At 48.4% G+C, this 13,030-nt stretch overlaps 1 protein-coding gene across 1 annotated transcript in view; it reads right to left on the reverse strand.

Annotated features, from left to right (window-relative positions):
- The window catches only part of MAPK6 (mitogen-activated protein kinase 6), a 63,729-nt gene extending 55,147 nt beyond the window's left edge, over positions 1–8,582 (reverse strand). The window contains exon 1 of the mRNA XM_041418990.1: positions 8,453–8,582. The gene's annotated coding sequence lies outside the window, so the exon portion shown is untranslated. The remainder of the gene's footprint in view (positions 1–8,452) is intronic.
- Positions 8,583–13,030: the final 4,448 nt, after the last annotated feature.

Below are 13,030 nucleotides of genomic sequence, written 5' to 3' on the forward strand. Positions count from 1 at the left end.
AACCCTGGGAGTTAACCCAGGGTACCCTGGGTACAGGGGTAAGGCAGAGAACTGAAACAAGCTGCCTACAGCAGAAACCAGTCTGCCCAATTAAAGCCCAGACAAGGCTGAGTCTTGGCTTTAAACTAAGATTTACACAGCTTTTCCTTGTGTTTCTGAGCCTATGGAAATCTTACCCCATTGCACTCTGTTATTTCTTTATAAAGTTATTAATACAGCTTAGCTTGCCTGAAAGTAGGGAGGAAGACCAGTCTAGTTAGTTCAGAGAACATGAAGGCTGATGCAAGCCCACATCACATCAGCATTTCTCTCCTCAATTCTCTCATAAAATACTGGAAAGCTGCGTTGACTTTAACAGCCACGGGCTTTTATCTTGGCCACAGCTGTATCAGGTTTCTAAGGCCACAGGAGAGTGAGGAGGAAGGCAACGTGATGCCTGGTGTCACATTGTGCTTCAGTTCAAAGAAAATCGGCTTCTGTACAGGAGAAAGCAATTAGCTGGGAACAATGTGGATGTCTGTAATTGTGGTGTGGGGCAGGAGCCTTGGGCTGCACCCAGTTGTGGCTGGGAGGGCTGACTGAGCAGGCTGTTGCTAGGACAGGAAAAACAAACTGCCTCATTTTGTACTTCTACCTCTCACAGTGTCTAAATAACATGTCTGCTCATCTGTTTTCTACTTAAACACAGATAAAATAAGAAGAAGAAAAAAAAGTAAAACAGCTACCAGAAAAAAAACCCCATAGTGAATGAATTAGAGTTGTTCAAGAATATTTTCAGGCACCAATTTAACTGGATGCCAAGACAAGTGCAAGAGCAGCAATCTCAAAATAGCAATGTTTTACAGGTCATGATGCAGTAGAGCTCACTTACACGGCTGTCACCTCTCAGTGAAGCACAGCTGCTGGGGTTACAGCACAAATTCACCTGCACAATGTAAGGTCTTACCATGGGCTAAGTGTGTGTGTCCATCTCTCCAGCTGCCGTGGGCTCTGCAGCCCTGCTGGACTGGGGTGCTGTCTTACCTGCACTAACCAGCAGAGAGCTGCCTGAGGTATGCCTGACATACCTACCTGCCAGGCTTCACATCTGCTGGCTTCCCAGAATACCAGCCCTTTTTTTTCTTTTGCCTGCTCAGACATGTTTTAAGCAATTTGCTGCTTTTCATACCACTTCAGATGGGTCTATAACAGCAGAAGGAAGAACTTGAGTAATACCTGGGAGCAAAGACTACTCTGTAATCTCAGCGCAAAACTCCTTGCCTCATGTATTATCTAAAAAGGTTGTTCACAATGGAGGAGTGAGAGATGAAGTGATTTTCCTTTTCTTTCCATTTTTCTGAAGAACTTCATGTGACTGCATCCCACAATGACAGTCTGTGCTCTGTGCGTCATCCTCTCCCAGACGGATGCGGTGCCACAGCGAGGGAGGCATCACCAACCATGGTTTAGAGAAAGGCAAACCAGAACATGGAGTCATAAGGTCCCTTCCCCAAGGCCATCTACTGAAACCAGCGGCTGCTCTCCTGGCAGGAGTGGAGCTCCCAGCACACGCTGAGTCCCAGAGACAGCACAGGAAAAGCCACGCTGACAGCCCTGCTCTCAGACGCGACAACTCCCTCAACAAACATTTTGTCAGAAAGCCTCTCCCCTCTGCTGTGTCCCGGAGGATGCTGCACTGCAGATGGCTGCAGCAGGGAGCTGGGTGCCAGGGCTGGGTTCCTGAGCAGCACCAGCAGGGCTTGGGGCTCAAGGCTGGCTTTGATCAGCAGCTCAAACACAAGCTCTGATTGTTCCTGCAGCACCGAGCAGGAAACCTCACTCCAGCAGCCAGAAACCAGACATTAAAGCACAGATTACAAAACCTGTTGCCACAGGAGAGGCCTCCAACATGTGGCCCTCCAAGCTGTGATATGATTAGAGGGCTGTGAAACACTTGTCAAGGGTTGGTCTTTGTTAGAAAAGCTCGCAAGTAACATTTATAGCAAAACAGCTGCTGTAAGCTTTGCAAGTCCATCTGCACACAAAAGTTATAGGTATGAAGATATAAGCAGTAGCTCCAAAACCAATTCATTTTGACTGGAGGAGGTTGTGCAGCTGCAGTGGCAGGTCTGAGGCAGCTCTGGAAAAGCAGATAGTTCTGCTATGAAGGCAGGAGCTGGAAGAAGGCATTTGTCCAAGCCCCTCCTAGGAGGAGCCAAACACAGCTATACCAGCTCCCAACAGATGAGCAGCCAGAGAGGATTGGTGCTCTATTGGTTTAAAACCCATTCTTTGGCTGTACTAGTGCAAACCTGTTTGCAGGTCAAGCCTCAGAAAAACCATTCCTGAAGTGCAGTTTCACTGGGAGAGCCAGAAAACTGACACAACTTGCTGCTCTCACTTGGAAGGTGGTACTCCTAACCCCTGAATCTCTGCTGCCTTATTTCTGTTATCCCGAGCTGCCAAGGAGCCCCTGGGCTGCCATTCCTCCACAGCAGCTCCCCCAAAGGCAGCCAGGGCTGTGTGACACCGTGCAGGCAGAGCTGGCACAGGACCGTGGCTCCTGCCCGGAGCTCAGGCGCACCACGGAACTCATCCAGACTCACGAGGGTGAACTCATCCAGACTCTGCCTGCCTCCACTGCCAGGATTTCTTCTAATCTCAGACATCTGAATACCTGTGTCAAGCACATATGTGCAAGACAATGAACAAGACAAGCAGTTGTTGCTGATGTCAAGGTCATCCCAAGATGCATGATTTACATCTGTTAGCTAGAAAGCCTGCAGGTCATGTTTGCCCGGGGAGAAAAAGAGGCAAGAATGAGGATGCATTGTGGGAAGGATTGCTGACCTGGCAGAGAAGAAAGTGCAATTCAGTGCTAAAAATAATGGTAACACAAGGAGATCTTTGGAAAGGTTCTCCTGTTATGCCAGTGGGCACCAGAGAGGTGTCAGGAGACAGATTCCTACAGGAGCAAAGCATGTCAGCACATTATAGAAATTGATCCTATGGGCACAAACACAGCTACTAAATGCAAAATGTTTGCAAAAACACAAGCTGTGGCCCACAGGCTGACCACAACCTGTGCCAGACCTACCCAGGGTCACAGACTGGCTTTGTGCTGACAGCCTCAGCAGAGAGGTGACAGGTTAAGGACCTGCCCCACCTGATGTGCTTGGGAGGGCATCCCCTGAAGCATCTCCTCAAGCACTGGGAGATCTACAGCTGAAACACACACCTCTGTGGGCTTCTGCTGAGGATGGAGGAGGCTGAGGAGAGGAACTTCAGTGGAAAGCTGTAACTTTCTGTGATCAGTAGCACTCTTAGTCCAAAAGCAAGAATAAACCTGGACTAGAATATCCTCTTGGACCACCATCTATCACCAGCATCCCTCTGCACCATTCTCTTCTCCAGGTCCCAGTTCATCAGCTGAATTTGTACCTTTACTGAGTCATTTTTCACCCTTTGCATAAAGCAGCACCAGCTCCAGTGGCTCCTTGCTCAGAGGGAGAAGCCCTTTCCTTTTGTAAGGATCTGCACCATCCTTTCCAGAGCTCAAATAGGTCAGGGTTTTTTCTAAGCTCTAAACAGAAATGAAAACATAGACAAACTGCTATTTGACCAGCTATGCGAAACAAAACCTCCTTCAGCAGGGTATGATTTGTGGATTAAAGTTTTTTTCCCTGGAGCTCAATACAGCCCAAAAATCTCTTCCGGCAGCTTATCACAGTTTAGCTAACTCCAGTCCTTAAAAGACTTCTCTATCTCAGCACACCAAGGAAGGTCTTTGTCAGGGGCTTTCCAAGAGCCCTTGGCAAACCTGCTGCTCACAGGGCACAGTGCAGGCCCTGAGCTTCACAAAATGTCTGAGATGCCAGAGAGAGAACTCAGGGGGTTGATGTCAGGAACAGAACAAGCCTGGGCATTATTTCACTTTGAAACCCTTTGCCTGTCATCTGGAAACTCAGTGTATTGTTCCAGAAGCATGGAAAACAGGGTGCTCCAGTTGGAGCATGCTGCTCCTCACATCCAGGCTTTGTGAGGTCCTGGAGAGGTGGCAGCAGCTCCCTTGGCACTGGAACTGGTCAGTGAAACAAAAATGACAGAAAACAACTCATAACATCTCTCCTGATCCAGTTGCTCCTGCACGGGCGCGACTTCTTTTACCCTCCAAGACATGCATGAACATGAGACTGAACTGTGTGCTGTGAATTTACTGGGAGAAAGCAGACTACAAGCCTGCAGTAATAAAAGACACAGACATTGCTATTATACGCAGACATTGCTATTATACAGGCTTTTTTGGTAATTTTTGTCTGTTCATAATAGTGCCATGTCATAACCCTCTTAAAACCCAGAAAATACTTTCATGGTGTAATCTTACCAATTTCACAAACAGGAATGAAAATACCCACAAGTCTGGATAGGCAAACAGAATATTTTTATTATAATTAATCTAAAGAAGAAGATAAACTCCACAGCCAGCAGAAAATGCATTTACACTAACTTATTTGCAATGGAGCTACACATTGTTAAACAACCCAGAATTAGGAGCTCTAGTTCAATGAAAACATACCTAAAGCTCCCTGAAAAGGCATAATATCACATAAAAGTACTCATAGCACACACAGAGTTAACCTTTGTGTGCTGCCCTCTTAAAGAGAACTGGTTTTGAGATGTATTTGTTTAAACAAGTTAAGAGAAATGTCAGAGGCCATTTCACCAACAGCACATGACGACAGCCTCCTTCCTCCCCTGTCAGCAGAGAACAATCACACACTGGGCACCGAGGGCTCGCTCGTGTTGAGTCAGAGCAGGAAAATCCATCCAGAAAATCCATGCAAATGAAAGAAAGAAAAGACAGACATTGTATTCTGTTTCCCCCCTCTTCCTCCTCTCTTCCAACATGAGCTAAGCAGAGGCTGCCTGTCCTGCTCCTGCTGGAAGAGGCCCATGGCAGAATTTGGCACATCAACAGCCTCCTCAGTTCCCACTGCTCCCATGGGGGTACTGCTGGGGAATCGGATGTGGGGACAAATCCTAGCGAAAGTGAACGGCTCCTGCTTATCTCAGGGCAGAAAATTGTTCTCCAGGAGTGGCAGGAAACTGCTTTCCAGGAGCATCAGGAAACAGCACATCATTCCTAGGATGGGCTTGTGCATAAAGCAGGAAAAGAGCAGAGCACAACAAGGGCCCTTACGTCTATTCCAAGAAGAGATTTCCTCTGAACACATGGACAAAGCATTCTGGTGTTTCCCCCCAGCTACAGGGGACATGGGAGGCCACCTTCCTTCAGCTCATAAGGGACCCGGGGCCACAAAGCTTGCTGTAAGCATGATAAGGGCCTGCAGGGAATTCATTTTTTTCCCCACTGCTGCAACTTAGACTCCTGTGGCTTTGCTCCCTGTGGCTTTGCTCTGCCATCCCTCCACACCTGGATCCATTGCCTGCCACAGGGGCTCTGCAGCACCTCTCCAGACTGCAGATGACAAACCACTCTAAGAACACCACCAGCCTCCTAACTCTCCAGTTTTTAAGAGCAATGCTTACTCAAAACCAGCTAACAAAAGAAACACTACTTTTGAAATTTCTGATTACATGTTTAACTTTTTATTTTCATGACAGGATAAATACCAGGTGAGATGCAATGAGTTATTCTGATGCAGTACCATTTAATTTCTTTCAAAAGACTTAGCCATAAATAACTGAATCCTCCCACCTCTTCCAGGAACACCAGCCTGGCTCGAGCCTCAAGAAGAGATGCCATGGGTAGGTCACTGCTAAAGTCAGGAGAGTTCACCTGTTCTCATTAGGGAGAGTAGAGGATTCTATTGAGTGGTAATCAGAGAAGCCTATTAAAACATCTTTTTTCTCCCTGCCACTGCAAGACTGTCTCCTGTTAGTCTTTTTTATAGTCAACCCCACTTTCCCATATATTTTTTTTTTATTTGCTCTCCTAAAATTATCACAGTTGTTATTCTTTATGTACAGCTTATATTCCAGAAGGAAACCAGAGGCTGAGCAAGCTGTGTGTGACCCCATCTGTACCATGAAATGAGCCAGGGTGCTTTTCTCAGAACTGTGACCCCACCAACATCCCTGGAACCCTGAGCTGTTTTTCCCTGGTATAAGCACCAGGCACCTGGCAGCTGAAGCCCACTGAATTAGTGTCAGGGCAAGCAAGGGGAAATTTATTAACAAATGAATTCCTGCTATTACAAACCACTTCCACTGCACTACCAGGGCTTTTAAGGGTTCATGACAGGATAAGCCATCTCCATTCCCAAGAGTGCAGTTGAAGGCTGCATTTTCATAACTGCTGAGCTTTTTCTGCAGCTCCCATTAGCTGCAGCAGAAGTTGTGATTGTTTAGCTCCTCCAAAGCAGCAGCTGGATGAGGGGAGGCAGGGCACACACCCTGGCTCTGGCAGGAGGCTCCAGCTGCAGTCAGCGAGCTTCAAGCTCCTGAAGTGAGGGGCAGCGAGTAAATGCTCAGGGAAACCTGTTCCAAAGTGGGCCCTGAGCAGGGGCAGGAGCAGGCTGAGAAAAGCAAGGTTGGATCCCAGCTCTTGCCCTGGTACCTGCAGTGAAGGGCAGCCAGGAGTGGGCAGGGCATGCCAGGTCTGGCTGCTGTGGGACATGTCTGATCACTGCCTCAGCCTGCACCCGTCCACACACAGCTGCAGCAGCAAGCTGATGAGAGGGCTGGACCTCCTGAAACTGCACAGAAGCAGCAATTTCAGACCTACATTTAATTGGCAAGAGGAAGATTTGATAGACATCTCCTTTCAGTTAGAAAGTGCTTTAGAGAGAGAACAAATACTTCAAAGTAACTCTCCTGCATCACCTACAGTTCCTCCTCCTTATCTAAATGCAATATCAGCAACCCAGCTATTGATGCTCCACAGGGGATTAATTATTTGCAAGAAATGACTGTTTGCTGCAGCCAGCAGACAGTGCTGGTAAAGCCCTCTGGGATCAGACTCCAGGCTGCTTTATGGCTTGACATCAGAGGGAAACCACCTGAAAATAAGTCTTCTTGTACATGATCAGATAAATGCACTTGTCAAGCACAAAGCTGAAAGCTCTTCAGCGAAGAAGAGGCAGCATTATTTATTTTTTTTTTTTCAAATGCTGATACAAATTATGAAGTCAAAATGAACCCATGAAGCACTTTTCAAGCTCTAGTGTCTGCCAGACTCATACAGACTTCTGTGGGAGGTCTGTTTTGAACAAGGCTATTTTCAGCTATCCACCTGGGGGGAAAAAACTCAACCAACAAAAAAAAAGGGGGGGGGGGGGTGATTTCGTGTCAGTATAATCTAGTCCTACCAGACTGATGTGTGATAAAATTTCCAGAGCTCAACAGGTGTTTGGGGAGTGACTGCAGCCACCCATTCCATGTAACAATACACAATCACAAGAGAAAGATCTGAAACAGCAGTCAAGGGAGAAAGAGTGTGGGAAGGTAGCTGTGAAGATCAATGATGACAACAGATGAAACTTGTGGCAAACATGATTTAGAGTAGAGAAATTGAATTCTCTTTCTGGGTGAGATTGGTCCCGGTTAGAGGTTCACAGACAGTCAGAGGTCCTCACACACTCAGACACCCTGGGACAGCTGGTTGGCCCCAGGAGTCCAGGCCAGAACACACCTCAGAGCACACTTTGTCCACTTACTTCTTGCACATCCTTGCTACTACATTTGGCAAAGGAAAGGGATTTTACTCCTTCTCTTTCAGAGTTCCTATTGTCACAGAGAAGCTGAAGATCAGCATCAGAGTGAGGACAGAAATTCAAGCAGAACCAATTCTTTGCTGGGTGTGCAGCCCAAACACTGATGGCACAGGAGAAAGTTCCAGCTCACTGTTGGTACTCAAACAGCAAAGCACCCACAGCCCAGACCTTGTGGCAGTCAGATGTTTCATAGCCATGTACTAAACATAGCAATGACCGTAAATATACCCCATGCACTGTCTGCAGAGCGTGGTGTGCACCAGCTAGAGAGATTTTGGCTAGTACTGCTGTTATGTGCAGGATAACCAATACCTGCTCCTCCCAAACTGCTGCACTCCTGCACAGGCTGCCGTGCTGCACAAACTCAATTTCAGGGTTAACTACAGAGCAACAGGAGTTAGAGCAACAAGGCTTCTCAGGATAACAAGTACAAAGGACATGACATTAAGGAGATAACCTGGGATGGAGTTACCGGGCAGAAAAACGGATGGAGGAAGAGTCCCTGCAGGTACACTGGCTTCCCCCTCGGAAAACAGGGCAGGCACCATTTCCCACAGCTCCCTCCTGCCTCTCCTGGAGCTGCTTCCCAGCAGGGAGCAGAAAGGCTGGTGCACCCCACATTCCCAGCCAGCCTCCCCCCGCCGTGGGGGCATCTCAGACCAAATCAAACACTCCGAGTTTCCCAGCAAGGCTTGAATACGTCGGGAACGCCACGGTCAAAGGAGCAGCACACTAACCTCAGAGCCTTTCCCACAGAAGCTGGGGATGGTGGGTTTAGGAAAGCTTGGTCCTTTCACTTTCTGTGCCAGCTGGTTTTAGTTCTTGCAAACTCTACCCACTGTATTACTGAAACTGGAGCAGCCTGGTCCAGGAGAAACACATGCTCAGCAGCACCAAGTCTTGCTCCTATAAAGAGAAAGAGCAAAACCAAGTCAAATTCCTCTACTACCCAAAGATGCACTTTTTCTCTGTATAGTTATTAACTGTTTTGGAGGATGTCTCTGTAAATTGGTGTGGGAAACTGGCAGTTGAAAAACACAATAATAATTTCATTACTTTTTTCTGAGTCCTTAAATCTTGCGCACTGCTCTATTTTCTAATACAAGGCAATAAGAAACTTGAAAAACCTCACCACAAACAACCCAAAAGATCTGATGGGTGAGGCTTCTCCAAAGAAATCTGCAACAAGATGGTCTGACCAGCCTGTACAAGGGCTGCCCTAGTTGCTGCCATGACTTGCACATACAAGGACTTTAAACCTGATTGCTACTGTAATGATGAATCATTGCATAACTGAGGAGCCCTGCAAACGAAGTATCTTTGGCAAAGGGATCACCCTCTACTGGTTTTTCAGTTCCCTGCTCATTTTTACACTGCTGCAACTCCAGTCCCCAGAGAAGGGCCAGAAACACCCCAAGGTAATGACCCAGCTAAACATGACTGTATTTATAGCACTATTATTTCCCCTTTAGTACATTTTGGAGTACAGAGAGAGCAATCAGACCCCTCGAGGATTATATTCCAAGATTTGTACTATAAATATTTATCTGACTGACTTAACTTTAGCTTTACCTAGGTCTTTCAGGGACATGGAGTGGGCCTTAGCTTGGGAAACCAGAGAAGCAGCACAACATGACCTTCTCGTGTTGCAGTTTCCCCTTTCCCCAGCTGGGCTCTGTTACCTGTGTGTAACTGCCCTGCAGCGTCACTGCTTTTCCCAGAACCAATCCCAGCACTCTCCGTCCCTGGGGGATGCTGCATTTACTGCTGAGCTTGATGACACAGAAGGTAACATGTTCCACCTTGCTTAAAACCTTTTGCCATGACATTGAAGACCTGGCACTGCCCAAACTGGTGTCTCTCCAGAGAGGTAACTCCTTTCTGCCTAGTGCAGTACATTCTCGTGAGAGAAAATGTTTGTTCATCTACTAAAATAAAATAAAACCCCGGTCACAGTGGCATCTTGGTAGTAAATTGCGAGTCAGAATGACAACATACTTTCTGGAGCATGACTGCAATGTCTGCAGCGGTGCCTGCCTGTGCCTCACACCTTGTCCTGTAACCCACAGACTCACAAGCAGGTACCAGGTCCCTCACCAGGTGCCAGATTCCAGCCAGGAGCCTCCACCCCAGCTCACCTGGCACAGCCGTGCAGCAGGCAGGCTTGTGGGAAGGTGGCCCAGCTTTCCAGAACCATCCCTCCCCAAACTGGGCAGCAGCTGCCCCACCTGACTGTGGCACGCTGAGCTCGGCACGGGTGTGCTCCTGCACTCCCTGCCTCCCCACCTCGGCTTCCAGGCAGCCCTTAGGGCTGGCAGGGACACCCAAATTCAAGGCTGTTGTGAGCAGCAACCAGAGGAGAGTCCCTGCAGAGCCTGCTGCTCTCACTCCACACACTGCCAGCTGCAGGGAGGGAGCTGGGGTGTTTGTGAGGGTCCCAGGACCAGGGAAGAGATGGCTCTGACTCCATGTCCTTAGAAGGCTGATTATTGAGAATAGAGACAGGATACATCAGAAGGCTTAACAAGAGTGGATATTAAAAACCCATGACTGACTCAGAGAGTCCGACACAGCCGGCTGGGATTGGTCACCAAGTAAAAACAGTTCACATGGAACCAATCAAACATGCACCTGTTGGTAAACAATGTTCACACCACATTCCAAAGCAGCCAAACAGGGAGAAGCGAATCAGATAATTATTGTTTTCATTCTTTTCTGAGTCTTCTCAGCTCCCCAGGAGAAGGAATCCTGGCGAAGGGATTTTTCAGAAAATATCATGGTGACAGGGAGCCCTGGCACGGCGGGCTGGGACAAGGATTCCTGCCAAGGGGAAGTGCAGCAGCAGCTCCAAAACACCCACCTGAGGAAGCAGGGCATCGCTGCAGCCCTGATGAAGCACCGCGGGGCTCAGCTGAGCCTACCCACCTCAGTCACCCCCCCAGGCTGGCCAGGTATCACCGCTCCTTCTGGATGGTTTTCCCAGCTGCAGTTTCCCTGCTCCATCAGTACCACTGCCCTGAGGATGCTGAGGCGCTCCAGCACGGTCTCCTCAGCTGCTAACAGCAAATTTACCCTAACAATGAATTCAAAGGCTCAGCACACAATGAGACACATTTACACACTGCTTCACTGCCGGGAGGAAGGATCGAGGAGGAGTGTGATAAACTGGAAAAGTGAGCAATTTTAAACAGCCTCAGATCTCCATCCCTGTGCAGTGCTGCAAAGCTGCCATGAGGCTAGATGAGGAAAAAAGCCCCAAATTAACTGAATCACTCATATTTGGCCATTACAGGCAATTCATCACAGCAGAAAATGTAAACAGACAAAGTAACATGTGCCAAAAATACATTTCCTCCTCTCCTCCCCCTGGTTTCAGGGTGGAGGCAGATTCCTCAGACACACACTTGCAAGGCCGGTGCTCTCTCTACTGCTTTTCAATGTTATCAGATGCTGAGGGACCATGCGGCTCCGGAATGAATGAGCTTAGTTCAGGAACAAACTTTCCTCTGTTTAAAAAGATTATTATTTTTTTAAACTTAACTCTGACTGTTTGAGTACTCCCACTTACACTGTGGCCCCACTAGTGACAAGAGTTAAAACCCAGGCTGTTGGAACAGGAACAGTTTTGTCAAGTGGCTTTGGCTTGTTTTGTCAGAAGGTTTTGTTGCTAAAGAAAACACGGCACTGAGCTGCACCTTGAGTCACGTTTTGGTACACGAAATACTCCCGCAGGCTGCAGCTCCCACTTGCTCTCCCTACGCAGGCCAGTGATGAGGAGCTGGTGACTCCCACTCCTCCAGAGCCAGGAGGCACATGAGCGGTGGTGACTGCAGGCACCGAGGTGACGCCAGGAGACATCTGGCTCTTGCCTTGTGACTTTAAATCCTTCCTTCTCCAGACCATTTGCTGAATTTTCAGTGCTCAGGGTGGTATGAGCCGCACAAAATGCCACAGAAACTCTCACTGGGAGTTCCACCTCCCCTAGGGATGGTCATTCTCCAGGGTGGTGAAGTCCTGCCTGGTTCTGCAGCAAGGTGTGGTTAACCTCACCTGGGCAGCAGAAGTGGCTGGCACGTCCCCACCTCTCAGCGAATTTTTGTGGGGCTTCACTAACTCAGGAACAGATCTGTACCTTAAAATTAGTAGTGTTAAAAGCAAGTAACATAAAATCAGCTTTGTGTTTCCTTTAAACACAGACCTGCAGAACCCCAACCTGCAGTTGTGTCACCACAAAGGGACGTTCACTCAGTTCCAGAGCCCAGGACGAGAAGCCGAGGGCGGACGGAGGGTATTGTCACCAAAACACCCACACCATGAAACTAGAGCCACACCAAGCCCTGTCCCACTGGCAGCACAGCCTGTCCCACTGGCACAGGCTCCATGGAGCAGCAGCAGCAGCACTGAGCAGGCTGAGCAGCAGGGGCTGCTTCACACTCCACCAGGCAGGGCACAGAGCCTTCAGAGCTCAGCACATCCCAGACGCCTTCAAGGGGAGGCTCCTCTCCCCTCCCTGCTCTTCCATGTGAAACAGGGGCCATGGAAATGAGCAGCATAGCGGGAGGTGATGCTGCTGGTGGTGCCCCTGATCTCCAAACACTGACAGTGTCCTGCAGCACAGCCAGGAGCACATCACAGCTTCACAGGCTGCTTGCCACAGCCTTCCTGGACCTAAGGGGGCAAACACATCCTTAGGGCTGTTTCAAATGGGATGCAAGAGTGGATTTCTCTAAAATACCACAGCAAACAACCACCAGACACTGTGAGGCATCTCAACACCGAGGGAAGGGCATTGGGTTGGCAGAGCAGGGGTTAATTGGCTGCTTTGGCCACTCACCCCAGCAAGCCCTGGGGTAAAATACTGCAAAGGCTGCTGGAGAGGCTGCTTGAGGGACAAGATAGTGCCCAACAGACAAGGATGGGTGTGGGATGCCTGGGGAGAACAGCCTGCCTTCATCCCCTGGCTCCTGAGGAAACATCTGCAATGCAAATTGACCATGCACAGGCAAGTTACAGCCCCTGACAGGCCTGCAGGCCTGATCTTCTCTCAGTTCTGACAGGGAAAATGGGGTTCTCACCACTGATGTTCATACTGTAAATGCACTGCCAGCAGCCCACTAGTACAGGAGGGATCAGCCAACTATTTTAAATGCAATTAAAAAAATAAAGTAAAGTAAAATAAAATAAAATAAAATAAAATAAAATAAAATAAAAATAAAATATCCAAAGTCTTGGGGGTGTCCCTGCCACTCCCAACCTGTCAACATCAACACAGATGTTTTGATGTTGCATATCCACAATAAGTAGACTCTAGCCCT

Source organism: Onychostruthus taczanowskii, unplaced genomic scaffold (genome assembly GCF_017590055.1).
Source record: "Onychostruthus taczanowskii isolate IOZ18803 unplaced genomic scaffold, ASM1759005v1 scaffold6, whole genome shotgun sequence".
In the NCBI taxonomy this organism is placed as follows: domain Eukaryota; kingdom Metazoa; phylum Chordata; class Aves; order Passeriformes; family Passeridae; genus Onychostruthus; species Onychostruthus taczanowskii.